The sequence below is a fragment of the Chelonia mydas genome, chromosome 16, assembly GCF_015237465.2.
Source record: "Chelonia mydas isolate rCheMyd1 chromosome 16, rCheMyd1.pri.v2, whole genome shotgun sequence".
Taxonomy (NCBI): domain Eukaryota; kingdom Metazoa; phylum Chordata; order Testudines; family Cheloniidae; genus Chelonia; species Chelonia mydas.
Window position 1 is genome coordinate 11,520,042 of NC_057857.1, and position 22,861 is coordinate 11,542,902.

The following is a 22,861-nucleotide window of genomic DNA, read 5'->3' on the forward strand; positions in this document are numbered from 1 at the left end:
CTCTCCCCTTCTAACGGTAACATTTTACACTTACATATCAGTTGTCACCCAAAGGATCCCAAGCACCGTACAAAGCTCATACGTGCCAGAAATCTAGCTTTGCTGAACAACCAGCCCCCTTGTGTGTAGTGGATGGCCGGAGCTGGTCAGATTTCTCTGATGGGAAATGCCAGTTTCAGTATGCCTGAGGGAAATGTTATGGAAATTTACTCTTAAATAAGCTGAGGTGGATTGGGCAGTTGTTGCAGCGGAATGGGGAGTGCTAGCAAAAAGGCCTCGGGATGTTTGACTTGCAAGCCTAGTGCTGAGGACAAGATGTTAGTTTGAGAGCCTCAGAGAATGACATCTGGGGTGTGTCTACACTGCAGGTGATAGCATGCTTCCCTGTGCAGGGAGACAGACACACACTAGCTCTGCTTGAGCTAGAACACTAAGAATAGCAGGTTGGCCATGGGCAGCAGCTTGGGCTAGTCGAACAAGTATGTACCCAGGGGCCCGGGCATCATTGTACTTGGGCAGCTAGCCAAAGCTGTCGCTCCTCCTGCCATGGCCACCCTGCTGTTTTTACCATGGTAGCTTGAGCAGAGCGAGCACATGGGAAATGCCCTCCCAGCTGCAGTGTGGACATTCTCTATAGATAAACATGGGGGTAAGCAAAGCAGCAGTTCAGACTTCCCCCAAACTGCCTTGCCAATGCATCTCAGCCCCCAGAGGGGCTGTTCTCCTCCAGCCTAGCAAGTCATCACCAAACTCATTTTCATCAAATGACAACTTCCACTCATACTAACCTGAACTGGATTCAGAAGGGCAGCCTAAAGGTTAGATGCCCTTGATCCCATTATCAAGCCCCCAAGCCATCCAGAGTGGACTCAAATATCGTTAGCAATCATAAGCCCTTCTTAAAAAAAAAAAGAAAAAGAATTTGCTGGTGCACTATCAGCAAAAAAACCTCTTGTTCCTTTCCAGGAACATTACAGGCTAAATCCTGGCTTCTGTCAGGTTTAAACCCAAAGGGGAGTATAGTAATTAAGTTATAACTGTGAAGGCAGCAATAATTTGTGTCCCTCTTCTGGTCAACCCAAGAAATTCCACACTCACCCCCAGCAGAGACACCCACACTGATTTCTTGTGCTTCTGAAGTGAGTAATCTGTGCGAGGGAGCGGGGTGTGGAGGGGCCACGTGCAGACCGAGGGGCGAGAGAGGTTCAAACGTACAGACTGTTCTGTTGCAACATCCCTCTGCAGTTAAGTGCACTGAGCGCCCTTCCAGCCCTTGGCCCTGCGATCCTAGGAATTTATCATCCGTTTATCTTGCAAAAGAAGCACAAGTGTTTGCCAGGCAATGTCTAAAATGTCACGGAACCTATGGGCCTGATTCGCTGTTGTCCTTGTGCATTAGTAGCACAAAAAATGATAGCCCCCCGAGGCCTTAACTGGGGTCCCATTGTGCTGGGGACTATATAAACCATTTGCAAAAGCTCACACAGTGAGTGCACTGCAGTTTTATAGCACTGTGTGCCCAAGGAAGCTGACTCAGACGCTGAGACTCAGTGCTGTGGATTTTTTATTGCAGTGTAGACATACCCTTAGAGGACAAAATGGACTCACTGTCCTTGTTCCCTTTCTAATCAACTACTCAGATCCTGTGTAAATATGAGCCAGCTTCATTGTGTCATTGCCCGCCAGTAGAGTTTTCTTCACTTTGGTTTTCCTTCATCTTTTCATGCCACCCTAGGAAAATGAAGTGCAGAGAATCTGAGGGTGGTAATCCAGAAATGAGTAACATAGAGTGCTTTTATATTGCTCCAAATCCAGGAGATAAATTAAGGGGAGGGGGTTTGTTTTAACCCTGAACATTCTTAAAATTTCTTTAAGATGTGTTTTAGAGGGAGCAGATAAGGAATATTGAAATTCCCAGAATGGATCACATCCAGGGTCCACCCAGTCCAGAGTCTCTGACATTGGCTGTGTGGAAGAATCTACTCACTGCAGGTGCTCCCTCTTGTGACTGGGCATGGCATAGTGGCCTCTTCTCCTTTGGCCCCCCTTGCTGACAGCTTCTCCCTGGGGTGGTCTGCATCTTCCTGTGACTCACCCTCTCCCTCCCCCTACCCCCATCCAGGTCACTTTTAGTCTTACTTCTTCCAGGGTAAACCCAGTCCAATGCACCAATATCTGGCAGCATCACACCAGAGCTTCAGCCCAACTTTGGGCTTTGTGGAACTTTCCAGCCTTTAGCTTAAGGTCTTCATGAAACTGCCTTATGTGGGCCTGTAGGGGAACCCCAGCCGATGCTGAACTCTGGGTTCCAGCCCAGGGTCCCTGAATGAAGCAGATATGCCTTTCTTATAGTCTATCCCCTGCTGACTCTTCTGCAGATCTCAAAAAAGGGGAACCAAACTAGTTATGCGAAACAAATGGTCCAACATCAGGCCTACCTGCTCCAACAAGATTGACATTTAGGAATCTCTAGTTATGTTCTGACTGGGCCATCTTTCAAGGCAATCTCTGGTTAGGCCCTGGCTGTACCTTTCTTCACAGAGCTAGCTTGAGAAATCCACTCTCTCTCCCAGTCAACCACTACAGAGCTGAGCTTTTCCTCTTTTAAATCCTTTCTCTGGGCTTGACACCTCCCACCAGTGTAATGGGATGGGTCTGATGGGGCCCAGAGGCTCTCATTAACCTCATCAACGTGAGGCCTGTGCACCCCACCACAGCTACCATCAGCTTCTTCAAAGGAAAGTGCAAGAAACCCTCATGGATAACTATAGAATGATGTGCCCACAGGGGAAATTTCTTCTAAACTCCCATCAGCTGGGGGTTGGCTTACACCTTGAAACACAGGCAAACCAGTTTGGGTTCAACAGAGTCCCTAGCATCTTTGCCTATGTTTAGAACAAACTCATTTAACCTGAGATTCTGAAATGTTTGCATGTTTCTTTTCACTTCATGGACAAGATCAGCCCTTCAGCTGCTGTGCATGCTCAACTACCATTGATTTCAGTTGCCCAGTCAGACCTATGAACATTCATGCTAATGAAAATCAATTGCACAAACTTTTGTGGATAGCAAACACAGGAGAGGCACATGAAAATGACCAAAGTGGATTTATTTAAAAATGCCAATGAATATTTGTGGCATTTGTTTTGGGGGTGGGGGAAGGTCATTTTTGCATTATTCTGTTTTTGGCACTTTACATTGTTTTATGCTCAGATCCAGTGACATTTACACTTGTGTCAAGGAGCAGCACAAGACTTATGAACCATTCCAATTTTTAGGCTTATGTGGAACTTCCAATGGCCTTCAGCATAGGGGTGTATTTCACTCAACTCTTTAGGGATGTTTTCACGTGGAGATGACTCTCCATATTTATCACTGGAAAGGAGGACCAGTGGTTAGGGCACTAGACTAGGACTCATTAAATCTAGATTAGATTCCTGGCTGCCACAGATTTTTTAGGTGGCCTCTGGAAGTCAATTAATCTACCATGTGCTTTGGTTTCCCATCTGTAAAGTGGGGATAATGTTTCCCTACCTCACAGGGTTGTGGTGAAGATGAATGCATTAATGATTACGAAGTGCTCAGATACCAAGGTGAGGAAGGCCAGCGAGACAGAATTAGCCTCATTTTCCTATTGAAGTGCTTGTAAAGGCAGCTAATATGAAGATAGCATCAAAACCTTATAAGATCTTTGCTGAATGGATCTTGCAGATAGTAAAACAAGCTACACAGAAAACATTAAGGTACTGAAGACTAATATTTTGCAAAAGTATTATTTACGCTACACACCCACCTAGTGTCCATCTAGGGCAAGCAAATAAAACTGTGGAAACATAAGACCCAGCTTGAGAACTGATGCATCAAACTAATTTTAGTGAGGCCCAGACATCCTTGGGATATATACAGACATATTTTGCTTTAAAACTAGAATACTGTCAGCGTCACAGGACGGTACATATGCTTCCATTTAACATCATCCTAATATCCTTCTCTATTCACTCTGAAGTGTTCAGTAGCACGCTTTGGTTGGAAACAATGGATGTTGTTCCATGAGAGATGGGATAATATATGGTAATTTGTTGCCTCTATGCTCTACTGTTATTGGAGATTAGTATGGCACCCATTTTTTGCTACTGGTGGTGAAAACCAAACATAACATAGGACCTTGTCTACCTTGTCCTCCTGCCACCCATACAGCTATAGCCAGTACAAAAATAACATCCCCTAGTTCTGCTCATGGGGCATTAGTGACTAGATCTGAGTGTATAATTCATTATGACTAATTTTTTTTAATCAAGCAAAATTGAGATGGTAGGGATGCCAGCCATCCCATAGGAAAAGACAGGAAGTTGTGCTTTCTTTGGTGAGATGCCCTAGCTGTGGTTTTCTCTCCTCGTTTACACAGTGTATAAACTAGGAACACAGGACTTCATGGCTTTCAATTAGATCACACAGCATAGTGCACACACTTCACTGCCCACAGCAGGAACAGAATGCAAGAATCTGTTTCAGAAACAGCTACCACTTGAGCTAAAGGAAAATTCCCATCTGCGTCATGGCATTACAGCTGTAAAAGACCCTGCAGGCCTCCTGCCACAGTAGCACACAGCCTAGAACAAGGTGGATCCCAATTGCACAGACAATTGCCTGGGCCTGTGCTGGGTTTAAATAGGGGCTGTGGACCAATCAGGGCTCCAGCATTCTGCAAATCAGCTCCCAGGACTGAGGGGAGGGGGGGCCTCTGAGTTCAGCTCGCATTCCGACAACAGTTAGTAGGGGCCTTAGGTGGTGGGATGGAATCTACTAGCTCCTAGGGACCAGGGTTGGAGGCCCATGGTCCCTGACAGTTGGCTTGCATAGCAAGAAGAAGGGGATCTACCAGTTTTCTAGAAAGAAGTTCTCTCATTAGACAAGTCTCCGCTGACCACGAGAACAAGTAGAATTAGCTGGGTCTTACCACTGGAATTCCTAAACTGGATCAGATCCACAGTCCCAGTGCGCTGTCTCTGACAGGGGCTAGTACCAGCTACTTTGGAGGAAGGTGCAACAAACCCTGTGGTGGGCAACTATGGGATAACTGCCTGTGATGGGTTGGACCCTTTGGGAAGCTACTTGATATGCTGAGATACCACTGAGTCTTCCCGTTCTGCCAGCGTGGGCCCCCTTTAACCTGTCTTGCTGAGCCAGGCTCTTAAAACCTCCTCGAACACACACACAGGCAGGGCCACACCCAACTGCAGATCAGTTCTGGGAAGACTAAGCTTAGGTGACTTGGCCATGGAGAGGAGGAGTCCTGTTTGCCTTCTTCCCACCCTTAAATAGGATTTACATAAGGTGGGAATCCTTTGTTTCCCAAACTTGGCCCTGCTTCTCTTACAGTGGAAAGTTACAAGAATTAGAATCATAGAATCATAGAATATCAGGGTTGGAAGGGAGCTCAGGAGATCATCTAGTCCAGAATTCCCAGGTAATGTTTTAGTATCAGGTGACGAGACCACCTGACCCTGTAGGATCACAACATCCATGAGTCAGTGGCAGTATGGAGCGTCCACAGGAAGGCCAAGCTTTTCACAGCGCATTGTCCTTGCTGATGGGCCATCCGCCCTGTCTAGCTTTTCCATTATAGTCAAATGCTGCTGAAGTGTTAGCAGTGGGCATCACCCAAAGTAGCATAGTTGAAATACAGATAGTCGATATTCCTAACTTCAGATACAGAAGTGATACAGGCATACACACTGGATAATCGCATTCAGTAAATCAGAACCTGTCCAATGATACCTCACATGTGCCATCTTGCGTAAAGTACATCTCAGTGATGTCATATTCATATCATAAGCATATTTTCATAAAGAATACGGAATGACATCACACTGCCCACAGACAGTTTTTTTCTTAACCCCCATACTTAGAGGTTGGCTCATGCCCTGATGCATTCATTTTTGTTGTGTCGCTTTTTTAAAAGATACACCCTGTTTTTATAATTGTGTTAATATTGTAGGAGGAAAATCGGCTTCTTAAGCCTGAGCCTGTGAGTCAGCAGCACCACTATTAAATATCAATTAATGAGATGGTGGCCAGGGCACTGGAAAGGCAAATGGAGGAGGAAAGAAATGGTTGCACAAAGGGAAATGCGCTCTTAACATCTCTTAAGGTTGTTAGCTCTGCTTAAAGGCTAATGGCCCCACTGAAATTGTACGGAACATCAGCTTGCAGCCCAGTTCATTACCTAACCACTTCACACAATAGGGCACACTGGTACTACAGCTTTTATTACAAATTTCTTCAATCACACCCACTTGGTAAAGCGAAGCCAGACTAATGACCTGTGCTGCATTATTTTTTTAATCTCTTCTGAAATTGGTCAGCTTTACCATCCTGTTTCCCATTATCTGGGAATAGATCAGGAGTGATATGACAGCAGTTTGTATGGACACACTTTCATAACTTCTCTTCCAGTTGCAGTGGGGGGGGGGGGGGGGGAAATTACCTGTGCTCTCCTGAGTCCGTGAAAACTATGGGCTAAACTGAGCCTTTAGGCTGAGCTCCCAGTGGGTATGGAATTTAGCTCCACCACACCAGGACCAGCACCAGGAAGCAATTGCACAGACCTGGGCAGGAAAACAGATTTTTCATTAAGTGGAAAATTCCATGACTTTGACATTTTTTTCCATTGTTGAACTGCAAATTTCAACATTTCTTGCCGAACGAAATTCTGAATGTAATCTCCTTTTGGGTTGATGAAAATCAAAACCTTTTGCTCCAGTTGGAATGTATGTTTAAAAAGTAAACTTTTTTATAATATAAAATAAAAGAAATTTCTCAATGAAAAGTCGTTTTGAAGCAAAATCGCAATATTGTTAAAAAGTCAATCCCTTTTTGTGGCTTTTTTTTTTCAAAATGAAAATCTGTTCAAATTGACGCAACTTCGGTTAAAGATTTCGCTTTCAATGAATTGGCTTTTACCAATGGAAAAATATTATGACAGAAAATTCCCAAGCAGCTTTAAAACTGCTCTTTAAAGGGGCACAATCACGCCTTCCATCAGGAGTGAACTCCTTCAGCTAAGCCTGAGGACCAGCCAGCCCAGCCTCCAGGCAGGTCAATGAGCTCAGCTGGTTTTCTGTAGGACAGTCTGGTTAGCCGGGTTGGCTGAAGGTAGCCAGTGGCCTGCTTTCAAGCTCAGCAGCAGCAGCAGCAGTTTGCTGGCTGCTCAATGCTATGCCCATGGCTACAATTACTCCTGTGCCTGCCTTATTCCCAATCTTGCTCCAGCCTTATTCCTGTCCTGCTCCAGCCCGGCTTGCTCCTGACTCTTGCTCTGACTCTTGGTTTGACTCCTGACTCTGGCTGTGACCCTCAGCTTGACTCCAGTTCTGACCTCTACCTGGATCCTGATCTGGCTCTTACCTTTGACTCCAGTTCCTAGTGACTGGCTCTTGCTCCTACCACTAGGCATGACTGCCCAATGCTCCCATCATCACACGTTGGGCTCCAGCCTTGCACTGAAAGTGGGAGAAGCAGTTGTTTACAACACCCCTTTTTGGGGATAAACCATAGTCCCCATCATGTGTCCAGCCAGCATTGGGGACTTGTGCACAGGTGAGGGAGCACAGTCATGATCCCGCTAGCTCTGCACCCACTTGTGGGAAGGGAACTATCAGGCATGCAGCCCCTGACACTCATTTAGAGCCGTGATCCAGACAAGTCCTAGGCAGCTGAACAGAGAATAGGGCCTTACTCTGTTATGCGACTGCATAGACCTGATTGCGATCAAGATCTCTTATTTTTGTAGCCTTAATGCAAATCCGTTCTTGAAATGTCCTGAAAAACTTTTTCTTAAGAAGCCCGTCCCTTTCATATACTGAACCAGACAAGTAGCATTCCCAGACATACTCTCAAGTATCATCTGTCTATCAATCATCTTCTACTCCTCCTTCTCCCTTGCCCAACACATCTGAGCCTGGGAATTCCCTCCCTCAGTTGATCTGTAAAACCACTACCTTCTCCTCCTCCGGATGCCTCCTCAAGACCCAGTTCTATTATAATGCTGTCAAGAAACCAGCCAGCTAACAATGGCTATGTTGTGCAATAATCTGGGGTAGCTCACATTCTTTATGGATCATAAAAAACACCTCCGCGTGATTTGAAACCATCAAGTCGTGCACACGGCTAACCCATATAACCTATATAACCATGTGATCTTATTGCTATTACCTTTGATCTCCCTCACCAACCCCATGTCTCTCCTACTCTTTGTAATGCTCACATGTTGCATCTTGTTTTGCGTTAAGCTTTTTGGGATAAGGGCTCTGTTTTCCTGTGAGTTTTCAACAGCTATCAGAATAGGACCATGATCGTAACTGGGGTTTTTGGGTGCTACCAGTATACATAGTAATAATAATATCGAAGACTCCGATCCTGCAGCGAGCTGCAAAATGGCAGATTCTTATACTCATGGAGAGCCCATTGAAGCCAACTGGAGTCCACCCACATGCTGCTCATTGCAGGATCTGGACCTAATCGTTTATAGTATGCTCATTACCATAGTCTCTGAGCATCTACCTTCATTACAGTGCAAGGCTGATTGTTAACAGTGGACTCCCAGCTACAGAGCCTATTTATTTCTTAGGTTCCAGACAGCCATTTACATTTTTGTCCATGTGAATAATCTCAGCTACGAAGGCTCTGTTTTTCCCCATTAGATAATATTAATTACTAGACTGAGCCAAGCAGTTTAAAAAGAAAAAAATCTTGGAAACGCTGCAGTCCTTGTAAATATCTGAAAGCACCATCTGTATCTCCTCTCGAGCTTTGAGAAGAGGCAAGAGAGAAACGGTAGCATGTATTTATTTCGGAGACAGAGTGGCAACATTTCTGCTTCCAGCTTCCATCTCAGTCAAACACTAGCGCCAAGAAGGTAGGTCTTGCTGTCCTCCAACTCCTCCTCAGCCTTGTTGGAGTTCGTAGTGACTTGTCTGTTAATTGTGTCCGTGTATGGGTTCCCCTGTTGCATGTGTGTGTGACTGATGCTAGCAAGTAGTCAGGAGGCTTCATCTGGATTCTTCACTCAAGATAGCTCACATAAATGCAGGAGCTTCCACCTCCTTCTCCTGACTTGTCCCTAAGGCTATGCTATACTGCAAAAACCCCAACAACAACCCCCAGCAGCAAGTCTCAGAGCTCAAGTCTACAGACTCAGGCTTTCTAAATAGCAATGCAGACATTCCTGCTCTGGCTGGTACTTAGGCTCCGAGACCCATGTCCCTGGCGGGGTTTCACAGCCCGTGCGGGAATGTCTACACTGTCATTTTTAGTGCCATAGTGCAAACCCCACAAGCGTGAGTCTGTAGACCCAGAGTCTGTGACTCGCTGCCATGGGTGGATGTACTCTAAGTGCCCTCTACCATTCGCAAGTATGCAATGCATTTACTGTCCATCTCCTCTTCTTGTTGCTCTCCTTCTGGGGCTAGAGGCAGCTGCTGGGAGTCTTCTCCCCTCCCCAGGGATTTTCAAACCATCATTGATTGATTGGATACATCATGAAGATGTACTAAGAGACAGTGTGGTGGTCTAGGGGATAGGTTACTAGCCTGGGAGTCGGAAAAGCTAGATTCTATTTCTGACTCTGCCACTGATCTGCTCTGTGACCTCAGCACTTCACCTCCAAGTGCCTTGGTGTATGTCTACACTGCAATGCAAGCCCAGGGTTAGTAGGACATGAGTTATCAGGGCCTGGGTTTGTTACCTAAGGCTTGAGCCTCCACACTCATTTGTAACCCCAGCCTGGGACTTGTTGAACCCTGGGTCCCAGGCTGGGGCTCCAGTGTCTACATTGCATTCTGTGGGCCTGAGTCCAGCCACCCATCTCCCAGACTTCCTCGCGCCCTCCCAAAATGTGGCCACTCTAGCCCTTTGTTCATGGTGCAGTGTGGGAAAATTTGATTGTTCACCAAACTTGACTGTCTAAAGCAGTGGTTTCCGAGCTGTGATCCATGGACTATGTCTGAGATTTCCAAAGGGGTCTGCACCTTCATTAGAAATCTTTTAGGAGCCTGCAAATGAAGAAAAGGTTGAAAACCACGAGTCTAAAGGACAAAGAAAGTCAGCTCATGGGATTGTGGGATGCTTTTGGCAGACTCCTTGAACACTTGTCCGATGGGGCTGTATCTACACTGCAAAGCAATAGGGCTTGAACCTAGGGTCCCAGGCTCGGACCCGCCATAGCCATGGGTTCCTGGGTCTGAGCCCTGGTTTAGCACGATTTGTGTGTAGAGGGAAAGGGGGTTAGTCTTGAGCCTGGTTTCAACCCCAGGCTTACATTGCAGTGTACATATATCCTCTTGTGTCTGTCTTTTCTGTGTAGATTGTCTTCAAGGCAGGAACTGTCTTACTTTGTGTTTGTACAAGTGCCTAGGCCATATGGGGCAGCACAACGGGGTCCTGATCTCAGGGCTTCCAGGCCTTACTCTGATATACATAATGATGATGATAAAAATATATGCAGAGTGTTTGACCTAGCACAACCTGAGTCAAAAGCTTGCCGTACCCCATCCTTAATCTTCATGCCGGTGAAATCATTGTTGTATGTGGCGAGGCTGCCGGTATAATTCCAGTGAGGTTTTATGATGTGGACATTATGGTAGGAATTGGAGTACTTGTGGCACCTTAAAGACTAACCAATTTATATGAGCATAAGCTTTCGTGAGCTACAGCTCACTTCATCGGATGCATTCAGTGGAAAACCGATCCGATGAAGTGAGCTGTAGCTCACAAAAGCTTATGCTCAAATAAATTGGTTAGTCTCTAAGGTGCCACAAGTACTCCTTTTCTTTTTGCGAATACAGACTAACACAGCTGCTACTCTGAAACCTATGATAGGAATGACACTGAGGCCACCAAGATCTTTCACCTAGGCCACCAAACAGTTACCAGATGGGAACAGAGTGCGATATCAAAGGAAAGATGGTCCAGTGGTTAGGATACTAACTTGGTATTTGAGAGACTGGGGTTTGATTCCCAGTTCTGCCACAGACTTCCTGTGTGATGTTGGCCAAGTTACTTTGGCTGATGGGCAGGGATGGTGTCCCTAGCCTCTGTTTGCTGGGAATGGGTGACAGGATGGATCATCTGATGGTTACCTGTTCTGTTCATTCCCTCCAAGGCATCTGGAATTGGCCACCGTCAGAAGACAGGATACTGGACTAGATGGACCTTTGGTCTGACCCAGTCTGGCCGTTCTTATGTTCTGATCCTCAAAGATAGTTAGGTCCCTAACTCCCCATGAAAACAACGGGCATTAGATACCTTTGAGGATCTGGCCCTTAGCCTGTATCTCAGTTCCCCCTCAGTAATGGAGAGAATAGCACTGCTTTACCTCACGGGGGTGTTGTGGGGATAGTACATTAAGGGCTGCGAGATATTCAGATGCACCAGTAAGTACCTAAGATAGAAACCTGGTGAAAGCATTGTGAGGTAGCCACAATGGTTGGGAAAACACCACTTTACATCTGGAAACAAATACTTATTATGCATATTAAGAATGGACTGAAATCCATTTAAGATGTGGCAATGAAATTTACTGTTTGTTATTTATTATTGCTATTAATCTGCTTCTTAATAATTCATCCACTTCAGTTCATCTCTAGGCAATCATTTCAGCCTGCTGTGTCTCTTTGATTTTAAGCAGGGCTTCATATTCAGGCCTCTGTCTCTGCACTTTCTTTTGGATAACAGCCAGCTCAGCTTCCAGTCCGATGATGCTGACCTGCAACTCATCCAAGATCACGGCTATATTTAAACTTGGTTTCTTGTAAATTACCTTTCAGGGCAGTCACCAGTTCACAAATGTAGATAAATACAGCAAGGAAACAACACTGATTGGTGGGGATCTAAACTGAATCTCAATCATAAATCTTATACACTTATTTCTGTTCTCCTTTGCACAGACTATATATTCTGAAGGCTTAACCTGCCCGGTGCTGGTGTTATCAGAGTGCTCTGTGAAAGAGATGTGTCCTTATATATGTAGATAGCTAACAGAGCACCAGCCACTGGCCTATAAGAAAACGTAACATTGTTTATAGTCAACAAAGTTGGCATACACTGCAAATGGCTTCCATTCTGCAGCTCTTAACATGCGGCTTCCAATCACCCACTCACGGGTGCTGGAACAGTTTTTATAGTGGGGATGCTGAGAGCCATTGAACCAAACTGTAAACCCTGTAGATGATGGAAACCACTGTAAGCCAGGGGGTGCCAGGGGGTGTGGTAGCACCCCCCAGCCCGCCCCCCCCCAGTTCCAGCACGTATGCACCCACTGACTTCACTAGGAAATGAGGGGACTCAGAACTTTATAGGATGCACTCAGAGTTAGGCTCTGACTCAGCTGAAAAATATCTCATTAAAATGTGTCTTCTCCAAGAAGCTGAAATGCACATGATTTAATGCTGCGGGAGTTCAATCCAATGCCCATCAAAATCCATGGGAGTCTTTTCATCAACTTCAGTGGGCATTGGAGGAGGTCCCACATCCTGATGCCATGAAAAATAGTTCCAAGAAAAAGTACAAGAGAAAAATAATAGGGGGGACAGTATAAACTTCTACAGTATATTTGTTGTGTTTTACTTTTTCTCAGCCTTGACTTTTCCTTTTTAATGTAGCCTGGACTCTTTAGACTCCTTCTCCCTCTTCCTGCTCTCCTTCAGCTCTGAGATGCCATGGTGACAGATGTCTTAGAAATAAGGACCAGATCCTCACTTGTTGCAAATTGGCTTCAGTAGCACCCTGAGTCTATAACAGTTTGTGCCCCAAGAGCCACTTTCCATTTACCTTCTATTTGAAGTGGTCTTGGGGTAGTTTTGCCACTACAGAGTGGCCTTTGAACTGCAGCTGAAATGACAGCTTGGCATTTTCTGAAGCGAGATGAATTAATAATAATATTTAACTCTTATATCTCTGCTTTTCACTTCTCGATGTTAAAGAATTTTACTAAGGAGTTGAGTATCGTTGTTCCCATTTTACAGACGAAGAAACTGAGGCACAGCTAGGGGCACCTGAGGTCAACCAGCAGGTCAGCAGCAGAGCTGGGAACAGAACACGTCTCCTGGTCCAGTGTCCTCTCCACAGGGCCACGCTGCCTCCCAAATATGGAAAGCATTTACTTTTTCCTCCTTCGTTCCCTTCTTCTCTTCCCATCCCATCAGCCACCACTTTTCACCCTCCTCCCCCCATTGCTCATCTTGTCATTGTCTCCCACCCCATACCCCCATTCAGTTTTTCTTCCCACTTATTTAACATAACAAAGGCCAGAGGGATTTGTGTGTGTGTGTTTTAGTGATGAGTCCCCTACTGTGCACCTTAAATTGTAATAGAAGATATGGCTTCTAAATAAAATCCTAGCTGTGCGGACAGTGAAGACAGGGACTTAGCAACCATTGTCGGAATACAGCTATAAACTGACAGAGATCAGGTTGGAAGACAAGCAGAGAGCAACAGGGATTGGCATCGGCTCCAGTCAGGGTCACACTGGAAATAAATGACCTAGAGGGAGGAATGTGCAATAGGGTGTAAAATTTTGCAGATGGAACAAAACTGAGCTGCATACACTGAGTGAACTGAACAGAGCCATGAAATTAATTCAGCCTGTCTCATTGGGCCAAACCAGAGACCTCCGGGGTCTTCCAAGTGCAGCTCCCAACCCCCGTATGTGGAAAGGGCACATTCCGCAAACACCAGAGCTCCCAAGAAACATTTTTGAAAAGAAACTCTGTGCAAATTCCTCTCTGCTCTCCTGCTCTCCCTCCGTGCATGGAGCGCCCATTGTTATCACATCTGTCTCGGTGGGAGTTCCAAGCATGGAGGCAGAGCGGAATATAGCAGTATCCAGACACTCTGTGGGATCTGGGAGAGGAATATTACTCTAAGGAGTTGTATCTTAGTGTGAATCCACAGTAGTAAACTAGGGCCCCGGTATGCCAGACTGCATCAGCGAGGTGTTTGAAGTAACAGTGGTAGAATTTGTACAGGAAGGTTGTTATTCCCCCCTCTTGCAATCAATGGTGCTTTGGTTTTGACCTCACACTGAGTCTGTACATGGCTGCTGCACTCTTTCTGTAGTTCCCCAGAATAGGTTAAGGATCCTCTGTGTGCATGCAGTGTAGTTATGTGTGTACAAAGGATAAAGAGACTTCTGATGAGGCAAATACCAGGCCTTGTTTTACTACCTCTTTCCTATCATTTTTGTACATGCTTTCCCATTAGTTTGAACAGTAGCGTTACTGGGTCAAATCCCAAGGTCCTTATTCTGGGGCATCTACTGGCGGTGAGATTTACTGTAGTGTATAGGAATTGGGTACAGGTAACCACATGGAAAAATCTGTGCCTCCCATCCCCCTTCATCTCTCCCTACTCCTTGTCCACACAACACGACAGAAGGGATTGATTCCCTGAAGGGCTGGGAGCAAGACAATGCATGCAGCATACCCATCTCACTGGCCAATCCTGTCCCTGCACGCAGATCCCTAAACTTGCCAAGGGTTCTCCAAAGATCCAGGGATGGGAGATGATGGTGCAGCAAAGACAGCTGAGCCCCCATTCTGTGTTGAAAGCTATCCAGATGTAGAGGAACCCTTCCATGGACAGTGTTTGATGGAAAGGACGGTTGGTCCCTGATGCTTAGGATCTTCCTGTATCATCTTCCCAATCTAAAAAGAATAATAATTTTCTGTATTACAGCAGCACCCAGGGGCCTGAGTTGTGATCGGTGTCCTATTGCAGTGGTTCTCAACCAGGGGTCCGGGGACCCTTGCGAGGCTGCAAGCAGGTTTCAGGGGATCTGCCAAGCAGGGCCAAAGTTAGGCTCACTGGGGCCCAGGGCAGAAAGCTGAAGTCCAACCTCATGGGGCTGAAGCCCAGGGCCCTGAGCCCTTCCACCTGGGACTGCAGCCGAAGCCTGAGCAACTTAGTTTCCTGGGGGTCCCTGTGGCATGGGGCCCCAGGCAATCGCACTGCTTGCTACCCCCGAATACCAGTCCTGGCTTTTATATGCAGAAAACTAGTTCTTGTGGCACAGGTGGGCCGTGGAGTTTTTATAGCCTGTTGCGGGGGATGGGGGGGCTCAGAAAGAAAAAGGTAGAGAACCCCTGTCCTATTGCCCAAGGGACTGTCCGTACACATAGAAAGAGCCAGCCCCTGCCCCAAAGGGCTTTCAGTCTAAAGAGACAAGACATAAAGAGGATGGGAGGGAAAACAGAGAAAGGAAGTGATTTACCCAAGTCAGTGGCAGTAGATCCTGGGTCTCCTATGAGTCCCAGGCCAACAAGTGCCTCAGCCGCTAGGCCACGCTGCCTCAATAATAATAATGATCAAAGACACTTAATAGAAGTGAATTCTTAGGCTTGGTCTGCTGGCCTAGCTATGTTGGTTAGGGGTGTGACTGACACAGCTATTCCAGCAAAAGCCAATGGAAGATGCAGTTATAATACTGGCATATAGGTTACGTCTACACTGAGAATGGGTTGCGCTGTGGCTAGCAGCTGCTGATATAGCTATAAAGACAAACTCTTAAGTGTAAACAAGGCCTCGGTTACAAGAATCAAATGTATTGAGGGGCAGAGATGCTTGAGGAACGAGACCTGCAAAGGGGGAGAATGCAGAGCAGGAGTTTAGAGCCTAAATTAACAACCCTGTGAACAAGCAGTTAAGGTTACCCCAAGCAATGTCTCCTCAGCAATCAGCCTGAACACTACAGGGTGCAAGGGCAAGAGAAGAGAGGGATGAGACGGCGGGGGTCAAAAAGAAAGCAGGAAAGAGAAGTTATTTTTTAGTAATATTGTTTCTTAATACACCCTAGCATGTGGCGTGGCAGAGATGGCAGATGGGTAGCAGCAGCCTGTTTTGATGTTTATAATTCAGAAAGGACACACAGCAAGCTTGGCAAACAAACAGAAAGAGAAAAGAGGAGTTAGAGGGTGGAAATCATAGTGGTGATTGCATTAATTCCATGTCAAGGGAGCTGGAGTTCAAGTGCCCAGGACTTTTTAAAGCTGGAATGGTTCGAAGTTTGTATCATTTGTGAGCTTTTCACGGTCTGAGGGTGCATAGTTGTCATGGACCAAAACTCTGCTGTTGTTGCTTTTTAAAGGCTACCAAAAGAAATTAAGACCATATCCTAACCTCAGTCAGTGCATGGAGATGCCATTGAAATCCATAGGGAATGCTGAATAAATTCAGCAAACATAGCAAACAAACTTGGCAATCTATTTCAGTAACCAATTCACTGCATTGAATATTGGTTTGTGTATTTTTCAGCTGAGGGCAGAGAGGAGGCGTAACAGGTGTGTTCCTAACAGCATCAGCATCATCATATCTAGCTCTTACTTTTCATCAATGGAACTCAATGCACTTTACAAAGGAAGTCTGTCATGGGATATACATTCCCCATGCTGACTCAGTACCCAACGGGTTATCTCATACACTGCTGACCACTGCTGACTGGCAGTGCCTGTGTTAATCTTTTGGGTCAGCGTGGGGTACTTTTACCCCTTGTCAAGGTCATTATCATTATTCTCATTGAACAGATGGTGAAACTGAGGCACAGAGGGGATGTGACTTTCTCAAGGTCACCCAGCAGGCCAGTGGTGGAGCTGGGAAAAGAACCCAAGTCCTCTGAATCCAGAGGTGAAAGTAAGCCAGTCCGGTCCGGCGTACCTGTAGGAAAGTGGCCGCTGGTACACAGCCAACAATATCGTCAGGGATGCTGATGGGAGGGCACAAAAGAGGCAGCTGCTCTGGGGCCTGGTGATTTAAAGGGCCCGGGGCTCCCAGCTGCCACTGCTGCTGCCACACCAGGCAGCTCAGGCCAGACAGTTCTGAAGGGCTGGCTGGGGGAGTCTGGCCCTGCCCCTTTCACCTGAGGCCCCACCCCTTCTGCTCGAGGCCCCGCCCTTTCTGGGGGTCCAGAGCTCCCCCCCAACCTTGGCCAGGACCCCGGCTGACCTGCGTAACGGTAAGTCCTTTAAGTTACTTTTACCCCTGTCTGAATCCTGTCCACAACACCACAGTGGGTAATTGCCTCACCACGTACAAAGTAAGGATGGGCATGAGTGGTGATGCTCAGCTCCAGCTCTGAGTTTTTCCAAGGTTTGGAACAGTTTGGAGCCAGGGTGCCTATCTGAGCCCATCTCTGAGGCAAAGCGTATATATGAACAGAACTTGAAAGTTCTGAGTAATTTTCCTTTGGGTCTGCGCTACATTCCTAACACACCTAGACTCATTTGGCTGTGAGGGGAAATATCTGGGGATAAGATCTAACTAATGCAGTCTTTGGTCACATTCCAAAATGAACAGGGGTTACAGTAACCCTCGTGGAAAAACAAAACACCCTATTGTTTGGCACAATGTGTTGAGTTGTGCTTCACTTGTGCCAACAGCATTCCCTCAGCTTGATGTACAGGACACCCGACGCTGGAGGAGGGATGAGCTCAGCAGCCAGAAGAGAAGGGGAAGGATGTCGATAAGACATTGCTGCAGACTCTTGGGTCTCCACTGTGTCTGACTGCAGAAACAATGCCCACCTGGGAAGGGTTCTTTAATGGTACATCCTGGTTCTTCTAAAAAATAGAGGTGATGATGAGAAGCGACATAGTGACTCAATGGAAGCTGTTTCCTTGATCTCCGGGTGGATTGGAGGCAGGGATTACCTGCAAACTCCTGAGAGTCTGCTCCATCTTAGAGATTCATAAATGTTATGGTCAGAAGGGACTGTTATATCATCTAATCTGACCTCATGCATAACACAGGCCAAAGATTCTCGCCCAGTAATTCCCACCTCCAGTCCATGACTTCTGTTTGAGCTGGAGCATATCTTTCAGAAAGATAACAAGTCTTGGCTTAAAGACTGCAAATGATGGAGAATGCACATACTCAGAAGACCCAAGGGATCTGGAGAGTTGAAATTGACTGCCCTAAGGTGCTGATTAAAAATGCATCCAGTCTGGATGGTGGACACTGGCAGTTTGCCACCTGCATCATTTACTGAAAGGCAGGAGTTTGGTTGTGATGTATTTAGGGGAAAAGACCTGTAAAAAGATGTCAGCACAGCTTCTTACCAATCTGTCAGTTTCCACCAAGAACCTCTGACCATCTTGCTAAATCTGCTGGGGTCCAAAGAGCCTAAATGTGTGCATAAAAATTCAAGCAAAGGAAGAAATCTGAATGCATCTTCTATGCAATCTGCTGTTTCTAAATGTCCCACATCTTCTCTCCACAGTGGTGCAAGTAGAATTCATTTCTTACTGGTATGCCGCACCAACTGAAGGAGAAGCAGAACGTGGGGAGACCGTACAGCCCCCAGCCCTGTCCTCCGCTGTGGCTGCTGTACAGACCCCGGATAGGAGACGCAGGCATTCAGCTGTGAGGAAGGGCTGGGGGCGGTACAGCTGCGCCAGAGGAGCTGCCGGCGTGGGGCTACCCGGCGCCCCCACGTTCTGCTCCTCTTGTGTCTTTCCAGTACGCCGTACTGGCTATAAATAGCTTACTGGTGCGGAGTACCTTGCCATCCAAATTGCAGCACTGCCTCTCCCTTCTCTGTGACGTAGGAGGGGCGTTAGGCAAGGATAGCAGTTCTCTCCACTCCAACATCAATATTTGCAAATCAATATTTTCTGTTGATGTTTACAAAAAATACTGCAGTCCATGTATTGTGCACTGGGAAACTTACCCTTCATCTGCCTCAGTCAGGCACCTCCTGTAGACAATGACCTCAGACTGCTGTGTCTCTTTGATTTTAAGTGGGGCTTCATACTCGGGCCTCTCTTCCTGTGCTTTCATTGGATATCAGCCAGTTCAACCCTTCAGCTGGATGCTGCTGCTCTGTAGCCTGTCCCAGCGATTACCTTTCAAGCCAGTCACCTGTTTAGAAATGCAGATGACAAATATCACACTGGCTGGTAATTCAGTTTTGATTCTATGCACTAGATTCTGTGTGGCGTACTCCAGAGACACCACCCAGGAGCTGAAGCAGTGGGATGGAGGGAAGAGGAAAAGTCCCTTTAAGCCACCACCTGCACACTTCCCATTTAAAAGTCCCTTCCTTTTGGCTGCTGAATGGAGTTTCCCTGCTTCTCCTGGCTATTCAGAAGGAGGTACAGGAAGATAGCAGCAGGTGGAGTAGGATGGGGCTAGGCACTCCATGGGTTAACATGACTGTCCTGTTCAGCAGAAGCCACAAGCCCCACAAATAAATAGGGTGAAATTCCTACAAGTCATACACATGGATTCACATGCATAAAAAGGCAGGTGATTATTCCTTCTTGAGAAGGCTGGCTACTTTGCTTTCAGCCATGGGGATTGCAGAAATGTGAAACTTTCCATGGCTCTGTACATATACACATTCTGCAAGCCAACGGCATATGCTTAATGACTCCTGGGCCCTTGGCTCCAAAACCACAGGCATCTAACTCCCCGATGGGCTAATGGAGTGATAATCCCTGGTGCTTCAGGCTTCTATTTGGCTAGAAAAACAATGAGCGTATGTGTCCTGGGGGTTATTACAGGTTGCTTCCTGCCATCCAGAAAAGCACAAAGGAGTTTTTAATAACCACGAATGATCAGGACTTCATCTGAAAAAATGGTTGGGCTAGATTCTCTCACCTGCACTGGTTTACAAGACTGGCATAACTTCAGCGGAGTCACTCCTGATTTACACCAGTGTAAGTGACACTCCGGCTGTCTCCAACAGCGCAGGGCTTTCTGGCATCACACTGGGGACATTGGCTCAGTACAGACTTAGAGGGAAGAATGTCACCTAGTGAGACGCCCACACGGTGTCTACGAACTCCACTTGCCTGGTGCATATTGTGATCAACCTTGCCAAGAAAGCTTTGTTGCCAAAAAAAAAAAAAAAAAAAAAAAGATGTGGGGGGCAATGAAGCATGCCTGACAGCAATCACAGTCCACACAGGAATCTGAGCCTCCGGTTCTGTAACTGTTGTAAAGTTTATTATCGTTTTCTACTTGTGAGTGTTTCTGATGTTATCAAAGTGGAAATATGGATACGTTTTAACCCCTGGGGAAGAGTAATGACAGGTTTATTTTTCCAATAGCTCTTTCAAGGTGCAGTCTCTTCTGACAAAGTAATTACTTTTTCTGAGGGGCATGGAGTTCAGCAGTGAAGAGGCACTGTAATTTGTATGGAAGATGCCATACTCACTGCTGGAGAGCACAACCAGAGACAGAGGAGTCTATTCCCCCCCGGCAAGAAAATAAGTTTTTGAGGCTAATCCTTTAATAGTTTGTGAAAGGCAGGTTTGTCTGGTGGCTAAAGTGGGGAGTGTGAACTCAGGACTTGTGAGGGCCTGGCACTGACTTTGCTACTGACTTGATGTGTATCCATGGGAGAGTCACTTACCCTTTTTGAGTCTCAATTTACCAATCTGTAAAAAAAAAAAAAAGGTATGCCCCTGTAAAATACTGGTTAGTGGGTGTGTATTTTTGCACCACTGCCCTCTACTGGAGGGGATCAGAACTGTCCACATGTATAGGCCCTCTGCAAACAGCCTAATGGAGAGTCCCCTGTAGATGTGGCTTTTGGAGCCAAAGGACCTGAGTTCAGTCAGTGATGTCACAGCAGAGAGACAGCTGTGAAGCCCTAGGTCAGGGGTTCTCAAACTGGGGGTTAGGACCCCTCAGGAGGTTGCAAGGTTATTACATGGGGTGTCGCGAGCTGTCAGCCTCCACACCAAACCCCGCTTTGCCTCCAGCGTTTATAATGATGTTAAATATATTTAAAAGTTTCAGAGTAGCAGCCGTGTTAGTCTGTATTCGCAAAAAGAAAAGGAGTACTTGTGGCACCTTAGAGACTAACCAATTTATTTGAGCATAAGCTTTCGTATGCATCCGATGAAGTGAGCTGTAGCTCACGAAAGTTTATGCTCAAATAAATATTTAAAAGTGTTTTTCACTTATAAGGGGGAGTCGCACCCAGAGCCTTGGTATGTGAAAGGGGACACTAGTACGAAAGTCTGAGAACCACTGCCCTAGGTGACTACAGATTTGCTGAAGTACTTATATTACCTCCTTCTGGGGACTGTGAGGTTTAGTTCTTTAGTGCTTGTAAAATGGTCTGGAAGGGAAGCATCATGAAAGTGAAAATTATTATTAATTACCTATAACTTGTTGTTAGACCACTCACAGAACATAGCCTGAGCTTAGAAAACTCTGATGCTTTAGCAATGTTTAATATGTGTACAATATGTGCTGCAAGGAGTCAGAATGCCCGGGGCATTTTGCAGTTCATGTAACAGGAAACACCTGAGAGAATAAAGGAGCTGAGCGAATGGGCAGAACTGTGAACAGGTGGTGTCTGTGATCAATGGAATGACAAGGTGACCTTTTAGGAGGCGTGTGCTGAGAGACCAAAGTAAGCCAGGACAGGATCAAAGCCACCACAGCCTGCATCAAAGGAACCTGCAGGTGAGAATTAAATTTGCACAGAAGAGGCTGGGAAAGAGATGGGGGGAACAAATCAGGGAACATGGTGGAAATTAAAGCGGGCAGGCCTGCTAGCAGCAACGTGGATGGGGGCAGTAGCTCTGCTACCCAATCTCTCAAGGGGAATAAGTAAAGCTATGGGTGTGGGGTGCAATGATTAGGGGTAAATTACCATAGCTGTGTTGAAAGGGAGGCACATCTAGCCCCTGTGCTTAATAATCAAGAATGACATGATGTTTAAATCCCTCCCCCCAAGGCCTAGGTGAAAGAAGGAAGAATACAGTGTGTGCTGCTCCAAAGCTGTGTTTGCTAGGTTAGCTGTAAAATTCCTGAGCCCTTTGGATGAGGTGGGTTATTTTTGCACTTCTCTACAGGTTGTATGTGAAAGTGTAATACCAACTTATGTCAAATAATGGAGTACAAATGGTCTGGAAGAGTGACACCCCTCACACACTTGCTCCTGAGGAAAATATTGTTTGGGATTATGTTGTTTTAGTGTTTCTGTTGTGGAAACAGGAGTCTGAATGCTGGCTCTGATCCCTTGTGATGCTGGTGTCACGTGTTCCCAGTTCCTTGGGGATGTGGGTCCACCTTGTAAAATGCCATATAACTTGACAGAATTTGAAGCCTGGGCTCTAAACAGACCTACCTAAGGATTGGAGCGAGGGGGTGGTAGTATATGGTAGCATTCCTCCTGTAGGTTGGAGGATAAGTAGGGTGACCATATTTCCCAAAAGGGAAAACTGGACACCACCTGGGGCTAGCCCAGAGTCCCCCTACCTTCCCTGTGGAGGGCTGGCATTGGCTGCTGGGCCAAACCTTCTCCCCACCCCCAGCCCTCCATGCAGGGTTGGCCCAAGCTGCTTGCCTCCTTGCCCACGGGGGGTCAGCCAGCATCACTCACCACCCTGGCCTGCATGGGGCTGGCCTGAGCCACTTGCCTGCACCGCTCACCTCTTTTCCCCCCAACATTGGCCCACACCGCTGACTCCCTCCCTGAACTGCTTGCCCCGGCCCATGCAGGGCTGGCTTGAACTGCCCACTACTTGGGGCCAGCTCACGCAGCTTAGCCCCTCGGCCCACACCACTGATTTCCCCAGGTCTGCTGGCGCCACTGACCCCCCCCCTCCCCTGCCTGTGTGGGGCTGGCTTGTCCGAAACTGCTCGCCCAAGCCCTCCTTCCCCCAACACAAAGTGGCTTGGCTGTCCAGTCTGATTACTATCTGGGTGGTCCTACTTGGAGCATGCTACTGAAGATAAGCTCCTTGCAATCCTGTCCACACTCAAAATTCAAGGTGGATGGAGGTACTGTGTGAATTTAAAGCGCAATAGCTGTTCCTGATTAATTTCACATGTGGTTACACTTACTCCA

General features: G+C 46.6%; 1 protein-coding gene across 2 annotated transcripts in view; it reads left to right on the forward strand.

Moving 5' to 3' along the window:
• The first annotated feature begins 21,361 nt into the window (after positions 1-21,361).
• Positions 21,362-22,861, forward strand: part of LOC102932197 (collagen alpha-1(XXVII) chain B) — a 299,945-nt gene continuing 298,445 nt past the window's right edge. Inside the window, exon 1 of one of the 2 annotated variants that reach the window (XM_043530414.1) lies at positions 21,362-21,471. The gene's annotated coding sequence lies outside the window, so the exon portion shown is untranslated. Of the gene's footprint in view, positions 21,472-21,739; positions 21,837-22,861 lie in introns of those variants that run through there. The other variant, XM_043530416.1, reaches the window with a different exon arrangement.